The sequence below is a fragment of the Bombus vosnesenskii genome, unplaced genomic scaffold (assembly GCF_011952255.1).
Source record: "Bombus vosnesenskii isolate JDL3184/JDL3185 unplaced genomic scaffold, Bvos_JDL3184-5_v1.1 scf7180000014579, whole genome shotgun sequence".
NCBI lineage: Eukaryota > Metazoa > Arthropoda > Insecta > Hymenoptera > Apidae > Bombus > Bombus vosnesenskii.
This window is the reverse complement of record NW_022883531.1, coordinates 606,772-618,411: the sequence shown is the minus strand read 5'-3', so window position 1 is coordinate 618,411 and position 11,640 is coordinate 606,772. Positions and strand designations below refer to the sequence as shown.

The window sequence follows — 11,640 nt, the reverse complement described above, 5'->3', positions numbered from 1 at the left end:
TATTGAAACCGGTGGATGCAGCACCCCCTGTCGGCCGAGGTTTGGCAAACATCGTTCACCTGGGAGGAATTCGCTTTCCATCGCGAGGAAAGTGGGAAAAGAGCCCATTACCCACGCTCCGTTGAAACTTGGCACGCAAAGTAGCGAGAGGAGTTGAACACGAAAAGGAAACGTTCGTCTTTAGGTCCCCCGAGTATCTGCTCCTCCAACCCCTTAACTCGTCGTGGGAATATTACCAGCTAGACTGGCTCGTTACCGAAACTTCGACGCCGATTACTTCGGGAGACTTGTATCGATGGTTAATCGAAGAGGGTGACCGAGGCAGGAGCGAAATGGTTCATTGGAAAAGACATTAGCTACTTTTTCTCGGAATAGAGCTCTGATTGCTAGCGATTTCAACGCCGTGAATATAAAAACACGAACTGGAGATAATTTATGGCATACTACGACGATTTCATCGGATGTTGGGGGAACGTTACAAAGTAACGACGCAGCGGTGCTTTGAAAGCTCGTTGCAACGTTAATTTTAGAAATACCGTTTTTACGAAAAAGGATTGTTTCACGTACATCGTATACGTCGTATTGCACTGAGAAATTTTGCGTGAGATGAATTGCAAAATTATAGAGAAGGGAGATAGAGCTTCGTTAAAGGGCAAGAATATTAGGATTGAGTGGGACCCGTGGAGAGATAGTACCAGACGCGGCTCGTATTTGTTAATCTATCGCGGAAGAGCAAGGTCTTGACGAGCGGCAGGCAACAAAGGCGCGTCTGGAGCCGCCTGATTAATTTCGCAATGCGGAGAGGCCGACTGTTGGAATACTGGAAGATAAATTAGATCGTTCCAAGACAATCGCGCATCAAGCTGATTGCGGGACACGCAACGGCCTTGTTCAGAAGTCCGCCTAAATTTCTATCAATACACGCGAACGAACGACAGCCAACCGAGGGTGGATATGATACGGCTCCTATAAATCGTTGGATAACGTGCATGCATCTAGGCCGAAGAAAATGTTTCATAAATTAAGACGCGAACGATAAAGCTTACGGGATGAATCACTGTCTTCGTTCTGCGAAGATTACGATAAATTTAGTACGACAGGAAAGCGCAAAAGTTTGATCCTTTTTGCAGGGGAAATAATATTAACTATTCAACAGTGACTCTTATCTATCACCTTCGTATCTTCTTCGGACCGCAACTATTTTTTATTCAATAAAAACACCAGTTACTAGATCCAGTATGATTCATTGACCCAAATTAGGAACAGAGCTTCGCGCTCGTACAATATAGCGGCTAGAGTCTTAAAAATTATGTAACAAGTGCGAATCTTTCTGTCGATATGTACTACTGAAACGATCGTCGGTTCTTCGATTTCTCCATTCTCGAGCAATACATCTAGCCACCATGGCCAGCCATTAACCGTCACGATAAGAATCCATTTTGCAAGCCATCCAATTTTACACCCTCCAGCTGACTGCCGGGACGAAGGAAAAACAAATTCGCCAGCATTCCCGTCACGTTTCAGGAGGACGAGTTCGTACGCGAAATTGCCGACGGATTCCCATTAACCATGGTCCTCCCCCTGTTGTCTCCCGATCTAAAGACCGATTCGTCCGGTCGACTCGCGAGCGTAATTCCGCACTGGACCACGAGCACAATGCAGGCTCCACGTCGCAGACGAAGTAACGGATCGCGCTTCGTCCGGTGAATACGGATGGGGCTCGGTAACCGAACGGTTCAGCCATTGTCCATGGTAAATTACCCCTGTGAACGCGAGAAACTCGTTTCAGTCTGATCGAGCTCTGTTCGCTTGTTTACTTACGATACCGTGACATTCTCCACGGGATTTGTAAATGGGGGCGATAAATGTGGTAATGATAATAACGAGGGCACGTGGGAGAAAACGCGTGAGGTGGAAAATCGTTCGTTGCTACGTGGATGACGCAGTTCTTCTTTATCTTCCTGGTTTTGTAACAATTCAGAACTCAAAGATACAGAAACGAGGAGAATACGGATAACACGAAAGGATATGTAAAATATCCTAAAGGGAATTTTCACGAGAAAACGTATTATTCCATCGTGTTAATAATTTTTAATTATCCAAGATATTAAAATGACGTTTGTTTCAATAGTCGTTACTTTTGATTTTTAACTTATATGCTAACTATACTATATCGTTTATTCTTCGATCGCGAAATGACATTAAATTCTGAAAAACATATAAATCGACGGGTAAACATATAAATCGGGTACTGTTTCTTCTCTAGCAGACCCGACCGATGACTCTCGATGCAAAGCTGAACTAAGACCGTTTCAGAGTCTCGGGTCCAGGATAATTGCACGCATGGGGGTGAAGTAATCGGCCAGGTCGGTCGGTTAAAGGGACCAGGGTTAATATTCATAGAAGACGGCGCTGATCTCTCTGAAGTTCGGATCGTAAAACTACTGTTAACGGGAATCCGGAACTTGTACTCCCAGAGGCGCCCATCCCCTTTATAGAACTCACCTCCTTCATGGCGTCCTGCGATACGAGTCGACCGCAAGGGCGGCGGAATATCTTGCGGCGGCAACGGACAAGCGGAGAACAGAGAAATTGGGTACAAGCAGCCGTAATACGTCCGGAATGCCGAACGTGTAGACGGAAACACCTGGAAAATGTCCATGATTTTTGCGAGCTCAAACAGGTGCAGCTTGTTGGTTTCCAGATGACGCACCCTTCAGGGAAATCAAACGTAAACCAAAAGTTACGACGTTTCTATCGTAAAAAAAGGAATAGTTCGTAAGCATTTGCAAGCATTTCCCGAATTTTCAACAAATTTTCCGATAACATTTTTATTTTGTCATGAAAATAATACACGAAAATTATCTGTCGATAGGTCTGGAATATAAGATGAATATTCCTATTTTATCTTACACGATAAAATTTGCCAACAATCTGATATCCAAAGGCTCTATGTTTAACACACCGTAGCACTATACACATACTCCTACAACAAAATTGACACAATTTGTACTCTAGACTAGCTTCAGTGTCAAACATGAGAGAAACGTCTTGATTTTTGTCCAAAAATCCTGGGTACTTAAAATTCTACTGAAAAATATATTCAAAGGAGAATAACTCCTACTTTGTAAGCCAGATATCGTAAGAGTGGCACGTAGTTCATTTCATACTTGAAGTGGCTCACGCACCACGGCTGGCGAAACTTATGGCAACTACGACATCCTCGACGAAGCAAGAAATAAGCCGACGAAAAAGGTCGAAAGAGCGAAGAAGGGTGGAGTCAAAGCGGCTTTCTCCATCGGACTGTCTGCGAATTATTAAACATAACGGTGAAATATCGCAGCGGCCAATACCAGCCAGGAGAAGGGAACAACGTGAGCTGCTTTCGCAACGGCCTTTTCGCTTTGTATATTCGGCCGGAACGGAAAGGCGCGAAAGAAGAGCGGCGTAGCTGCATCGATGCATTGGCCACCGCGCCGCGCCGCTACGCCACGATTATTCGATCCTCGAAAGAGCGTTTGATCGATGCGACCGACGTTGCGTGCCTGAAACCGACGAGCCCGCCTCCTTTCGAATACACCAGCAACGCTAATGCGTTTGTGAATTTGTTGGAAGGAAGGTTCGAGGTGACTTCTCGCTTGAAATTCTCCTTCCTCTTCTGCATCTTGGAAATTGAGTAGTTTTTCGCAATTATATCGTTCGCCATTGAATCGGTGAGAAAGAGAAAGATGAAATTAACTGGTGAAACTACCTGCATAAACGATCTAAGAAATCAGGAACGCGATATAATTGCTTGCCTTTAAATGTTTAAACTGTTACATAGGCAAAGTGTATTTACGCTCCTGTAATACATGGTTAAAAAATTGTGAACGGTACATTATAGAAATAATTGCACGCAAAAATATTCAATTTTAGAGAAATGTTTCTATAATATGAACGACTTCAAACTCCAAGGATCTTATTGCATACGCAGTATAAGTTAGATTCTTGACAGGAACAAGATAGAGATATTAACACCCGTCGACTTTTCTTTCTCGGCTGATTTCCAGCGAGAGTAGCTCGTTTAACACGGAAACTCCCCATGGAACGGAAGCGTCGTTTCCGCGGAAGGCAACTGCAGTTACGATTATGGGAGTTGCGTTCCCCCGTTGACGGTCCTACTTACGGCATATTAGCGACTCCTGAGACGGCCATTAGTCGAGCTCTTACAAGATAGACCGTAACATTAGTTGACGCGACAATTGCCGACCTCCGACTCGCCTCTTTCCTTCTCTCTTCTCGAGAAAAGGCTTCTCGCGCCACGATAATAGCTACGCTTACACATCACTCGTTTAGATAGCGTTCAATCCTCGAATGGATGAATTGCATTGCGTATCTCCAGGAGACGACGCCGTTTAATTGTTATTAATCAGCCCCCTCGTTCTTGGCTCTATTCTCGTGTTCTCCGACGATCAACTAATTGTGGAAATGTCGATCGAGAAACATGACTCTAATGGAGTTCATCGTGCTGTGTGATATTAATTGTTAACTGTTGCAGTCTGATCACTACGGGATTTTATTTATAGACGAGCAAAGACTGTCCGCGTAATACTACATTGCATGAACGACGTCGGCTTAGTATCGATTTATTTACGTTATTATATGTATATATATTGACGGTAGTACTACACTGCACTAACTGTAAGTAGTATACTTGCTGTTTCGTATCGTCTCGATAATATGAGTACATTGCAAAGCTTAACGAGGTGTCGTAGAAATACGATTCTTCTTCACTGACTCGATTTATTAACAAGTAACCCATCGGCTTTGAGCGACAGGTCTGACTGGTCAAATTTTGCGAGTTTCCTAGACACAGGTGTTGACTAGGAGTTATGAGCTATTTAATTGCCATAGTTTCCTGGTTTCAACGTTTAACTGCGCTGCCTAACGAATTGTTATTTTATTATCCTGCTGTTGAATTGGACATATCAATGTCGTTGATACGTTGCTGGACGAGCAAGGACCTAAAACCTTGGTCGAAGCAGCATTCCAAATACGATTCGGTCAAACCGTCAACCCCCGTATTCTATTTTCTTTGCGAAAGAGGATCTTTACTCCTGGACTACCTGAAAGGGGATTGCTATGTCTCGGTGGGACTGCACGCTCTACGTGGGTCATATCGAAAGCTCATAAAAATTAATGTTCCACGATAACGTGGACGCGTCTCGGGCTACACGCTAGCAATCCGATTACGGTCCACGATGTCCAGGGATCCAGAGCAACCCGAGGGTTTACGCGAGTATTATCCGTTTCGATATCCTCCGTGTGTTAGCCTCGTTACAGGGATTGGCCAAAATCCAGCGGCGCTAATGGCATTTAATTGACCCTCGTCCATCGGACGTACTATCCACGCGGAACTTGTTTCTTCTTGGTTTCGTCGTCGATATCTGTTCGCGATTGATGCTAACCTCTTCCACGCAGTAGATTTCTACCAAATATCAACTTTTATTTGATATAAAAATTGGAGAAGATACCTAGTTAATTGCCAAGCACGTGTTATTTGTTACAATTCGTTGATCTATTTCTGATGGTTTCAAGAATGATACAAGTATTTTCCTTGAAGATTTTGTATATTCCTACGTGTTATGCGTATTCCGTACATTTCTACACGTTTGATCAACTCCGCTTTTGGCAAATATCAGTCTCATCGGATATCGTAATTATGCAATTAATTTCTAACAAATAAGTGTCTCGATTCGACGATCAAAATTTACTTATTCGAACAACGTAACATAAATAGTATTAGACAAATTAGAAAAGTTATTGTTAATTAGTAGAGTTAATCGATATGACTTCTGAACGATTCAATTATTAATCGATCACCGCTTCGGAGAATGAAATTCTTGTTATTCTTAGCCCTTCTTCCTGTTCTTAATCCTTTCCCCTATACTCCACTCTGAACGTTGGAGACAAAGATCGTGTCGATCTATCGAACCCAGATAGAGTTAATTGATCAACGGTACGTTCGAGCGATCCCAAAATAAACGAGACCAAGGATGGGGTCTAACGTCCGATCTTGCAGATATTAGAGTGTTTATCCGGGCTTTACGAATCCACTCGACGCATTGTCTGTTTGTCTGAGAACACGCCACGACTCCCGTAGGACCAGCTAACAACATTAGCTCGGGATTTGTCTTTAGGGCTGGATCTGGCTATGTTGGGCGACCGGAAGGGGCGGGAATGAGTATACCCTATTAATATTGCGGCTGTATCACAGTTTCACCAGACTTCGCGTCGTTAAGGGAGATATACGCGGAGATAGGCAAACAGCCGGTCGCCAGGACAGATGAGGGAGAATGTTGCGCCGCATCCTTTGCGTTCTCCAACTTTATTACGCTCGACTCTAATGTAAAACGATGATTTAGTCTCGCGACAGAAACAGAGCATTTGATCGCCACGGATATTCATCCGATGGATTTCCTTGTTTTACTTACGATTTGCACTCGGGCGATCTTAGAAGCCCTAAAAAATATCATTAATTTAAATGTAAACTGAAAAAGTATGAAACCACTAGTTATCTTCGAATCGTAGTTTCCTATCATTGGAAACTCTCTAAAATCGTTGCAAAGTTTAAACATTAAAAATCTTTTTCTCGACTTCTGCTCTGATCGCAGCAGAGTTATCCAGCGTGAATACCCGATACGGTATCTCTTTGCATCGCAATCGCGAGTCTCAACGAAACTGTGGTGATACGTATTTAACATAAACGAACGTTGTCGCGTTTGATTCTATGTATATAAAATAAAAAAAAATTTCTCGTGCAAGTTATTGATCGCAGTCGGTAGGACTCGAACCTACGCTCCCAGAGGGAATCTGATTTCTAGTCAGACGCCTTAACCACTCGGCCACGACTGCTCGGTTGCACATTCACCGACAAGATTCAGATGTTTATTCTGATTTTTGCGAACATTTTATTCCAAGCAACGATGGCAGTGAACGTATTAATAAAAAAGACATCTGTCTAAAATGCAACTTCTTCCAATTATAATATCGAAAATCATCGAATAGAATGTCATTGATTGTCAAAGACGCGCAAGATTAGAATTCGAAGAATCGAACGAAACTATAATATCATTTATTCGCGAAATCTCTGGAATAATCATTAACGCACAAATAAAACAAGCCGATCCGAGACGACGAGCTCGATCAGTTTACCTAGTCAACCAGAGACTTGTATCTCTGGAGAACGAAACGTAATTGTATAAACAGTGACGTCAGTCTGCACCGTAATAACGATGGAAACGGCAAGACCTTTCTCCCCCTGGGAACGACCCATATAAGGGTTGCTTCATTAAATACTCGGATCCCGACGAGGGCTCACCCTCCTCCACGAAATTGGTGCAGAGAAAAGCCAACGATTGTAATAATAATTACGCGATATTAATAATCGTCGAAGTTATGCGCGTAACGACGCTTCTGCACGATTTTGACGTGCCTCCATCGCCGAGATAGTTCCCAATTATAGTCGTAAAGACTATATAGGGTTACCAGACAACGAAGAATTAAAATGTCCTCTTAGCGGGGAATTTTCAATGGTCAGAATCAGAGATGCGTGAAAGATTGCAGAAAGATCACAGAACTTTCTGATATTCGGATGAACGAACGAATCGTAAGAAGAATGACGAGAGAGACGAATCGAAGAGAAAAAAGGAGACAAAGGAGTACGATCACGATTGATCTTCTTCCGCGTTTCCAGCAATCTTTAGGGACCAAGCTTCATCGGCAACAAGTTTGGTCGGTTGGAATCGAAGCCAATCACGACTTTGACTTTGCTTCGATTCTCGAATCCACTCCCCCGTTTAAGATCTCACGGAAAGAGCGAATGAAAATCAAACGGCGACGGATTAAAAGTCTTCAAAAGTCGATGGAGTCGAAGGTAGGTTTCAGATCGGGCGTCTCTCGCGAGAGGGAAGCGTTATTAATGACAAGAGGGTGGCAGCAGCACCGTTCTACGGCTGACACCGCATTCAGTCGACCCGGGACGCCTAATGACGATTAATTCAATGTCTTGGTGGCACGGGACTGCCAGCAAACTGTCTCACAGCGCGACAGCTCTCAGGACTTCCGTTCGCTACCATGTTCCGTCCTCTTGCCCTTTCTCTCTCTGCTTGCTCTGAATCCGCTTCAGCTGTTTCGAGCGAGAGGCGTCGCCCATTAATCAACGCAAACGAACACGAATAATAATCGATCTTGAACCCTCGAACTGGCCACTGGCCCTTGGCTACGTCGCCCAGTTACGACCCTCTTCAGAGCTATTAGGACGCTCGCGAAAGCTTGAATAAATGCGAATAATTACGGCGAATTTATCGAAAGCTTCAAAGATTATGAAAAATATCCATCGTCTCGTATAACGCGTGTAATATGCTTGTAAATGGTATCTACGAGCGTTAACGCTCACCTCGATCCTTAATCTGGTTTTACAAATGTTGCAACAATCGAAAATCCGTGTCACCCGCGGCAATTAACGAGACTCGTGCGGCCTCCCCGTAATAGCGTGAAAATATGCATAGTCTATTAATCACAGCGAAGTTCGAACCGATATCCCCCGAATAATAACCGATTTCAGAATGGATTTTTGCCCTGAAGGCGAATCGCCACCCCCTGGTGCTTGCCTCTCGAAGGGCAGTAACGACACCCTTACAGCCGCCGGCTGCATAATCACAGAATTTGAAATTCCACTCTTCCACCGTGCTGTCTCATGCAACTTTTATAAAACGAGAAACGATTGCGTGGCGGTCGTAAAAAATCCTTTGAATCTAACTCGGGCTTCCGGAACGGAATTCCAAATTTTTTGCTTTCTTTTCAGCAAACCAGAATCTTCTAGAAACAACTGATAGAAACCTTCGAGACGTGGATTCCATCGAGCCATCTCTTTGGCCAGTCACCGTGGTCGTTGCGTGTATTTCAAGCAGCCGTTATTCACCCGCTCGCCCTTTGGCGATGTTACATATTTTACTCTGCATTATTCATCCTTTGACCCTGGAGCAACCCTATATTACACGTCAAGGAGAGCTTCTTCCTCTAACCGCTCGCGCTGCAACACGGCATTCCCTTTAAGAAGCGGACGTACACTGACCGATGAAATTAACGCGTTCAACTTAGTTAACTTTATCTGTGGAAAAGTAAAAATGCAGAAGGAACCGGAAATATTTTTGTAAAATAATGTCGCAGTGACAACTCTGGGGAAGATAAGAAACGGCGGAGGGTTTGTAAAAGGAAAAGGCATTGACAAACCGAAAATGGACCATCTACCTCCTTTTTATTTTTCTGCGATCGTTAACTAGGATCGTTAAACGGCAACCCTCGATAGGTTATACCTTTTTCGAAGTGGAAGGCTCGAGTTTTCGTTCGTCAAAGTCACGACGACGTTACGCGCGATAAACCATCCCGAGATTTCGCTGATCCCGCACGAAGAACAAAGAAACGATGGGAATATCAATGGGAGAGCGTGGATTTCAAGGGGTCCATTCCCGGAGACGAATCGCGGCCCATTCGACTCTTTCTGATCTTCTCAGAACAGTCTCTGCTTTATGGAACGCGATAAAACTTGCTCGAGAATCTTCTTCTTCTTCTTTGTATTTTAGTAATCTATCCTTAGCGCGAATCTGTTTGAAAGACAGAGATAAAAGTTTCCGTTGCATCTGCAACTAAGCTGCAAGTTCGAAGAAACTTGAATTATTCCACAGTGGCGATGCATCGTGTGTCGATAAAATTTACGGATAGATAAAAGGTACATTTCAAGGAATTCGACTTGAGTGCATTCGTTAAAAGATACGATTTACTGTACTCAAAATTAACAGTGCAGAGACAGTCTAGCAGATGACGTGGCACGTGCATCATCGTGAAGAAGTTTATGTTATTGTGCTAAAAAAGAATACTTAAAAAATAATCAGTTTCAAAATAAAAAGATTAATATTCCAGTTGTTAGGTATCGATGGCACTCAGTGGATCAGTAACGTATCGTCGATACTTTTTGATATTAAAGATATCATCGATCTTCCACGGATCCTTCAAATTCCTCGATGGAAGTTAGCAACAACGAGCAAGTTTACGAGCGAACGAACACGTTCGTTGTTTAACGATCAAAAACAATCGAGCGTCCGCGCGAGCGGAACGATATCGCGTGCAAGGGAGTCGACATAAAAATTTGTAGCCCATCCCTGCCGGAAGCAAAGAGCCAGTGATGGGCTCCAGACGCTTCGAATCACGTTCAGAATGTACGGAAACTTTCCAATTCGCGTAACGCTCGAAATTATAGCTGTTGGAAAACTTTAAAGATCTGAAATGGTCCGACAGGACTCGAACAATCTTAAGTGTTCGAGTGGGTGATAAAAGTGGAACGATCAGTGTTCTGATACGTTTCTACGATTTTTTAACATCTTCTTTGCTTCGTAACTCATTCGTAACGACAAATCTACGCCGAGATACCGGATAGATAATATATCAGAGAATGTAACGAATTTAAACACACGATCGGTCGAGTACCTATAGTTCAAAGCACATACATTTTGGCAGGAATTCAACGCCGTTTGTCTGTCATGATCGATGTATTCACTGCAACTAAGAAATGCGAACATTATTAGCGAATTCTCAACATACTGTTAGGGAAAAATAAACGAAAGGGAATGGTTATTTTAAACAACGAAGGAAACAGACCGTTTACTTGGAAGAATAAGGGGAGAATGGAAAGGAAGAAGGGGCGAGTGAAATATCTCTAAAGAGCTGTCGTAAAACTAGCCGCCATGAAACTCGTATCTTTGCACCCCCTTACAGGGGGTGGTTATGCAGGAAAAGGGCACAGTGTGTCGCGAAACGACGCGTCGTCAAACGAAATCGTCTATACACGACGTTCGTCATAAGTATTTACATGTTTCCGTTGGAATCGGGTCGTGGGTGGGGCATGTCGTAAAAATCCGCACTGAAACGAGGAGCGGGGCGAGACCGAGGAGAGAATAAAACGTTGCGAAATTTATAAGGGTGGATCATTCTCGCAGAAGGAACGACGCCTTCGGGAACACGGGGCAAACGCGGGAAATTTGTTAAGACCCTTTCAAACTGTGTTACGCGGATCGCTGCGACCAGCAAAATATGTTGCGGTTGTGTTTTTTTAATATTTCATCAGCGTTTCTTCTGAAAAAAGAAGAGTTTCTCTTTTAAAGCGTCTGGGCGCGACTCCAGAAAATTCCACGAAATACGCTGCCGTTTATACGACTCCGCTTTCTAAATTCTTACGACGTAACAGTGACTAGCGAAAGTATTTGAACATTTATAGAAACTTTACTATGTTTGATCTTCTCGATATTAATGGTAGTCAACCATCGTCGAGCGCTTCCTGTACACTGACGTTGACTTTAGTCAACAATATGAACATCGGTGAAACAATAATGTTTCAAAAGAATGGAACAAACATTGCGTTCGCATCACCTTACAGAGTTACAGAGTTACAGAGTTACAGAAAGAAGAGAAAAGACAGACGTTGCGGAGGATAGTAATAATTAAATAAGCAAGAATAATTATGTTGGAGGAAGAATATTCGTATAGATTTTCTATGATAATTGTCCAAAGGGACAAGTTCAAATTACTTTCACCAATCATACTGCT

At 43.3% G+C, this 11,640-nt stretch overlaps 1 non-coding gene across 1 annotated transcript; it reads right to left on the bottom strand.

The window, feature by feature from the left end:
• Positions 1–6,812: 6,812 nt before the first annotated feature.
• On the bottom strand, positions 6,813–6,894 carry Trnas-aga. The gene has a single exon. It is a non-coding gene; the product is annotated as a tRNA-Ser (tRNA).
• Between the last annotated feature and the right edge of the window lie 4,746 nt (positions 6,895–11,640).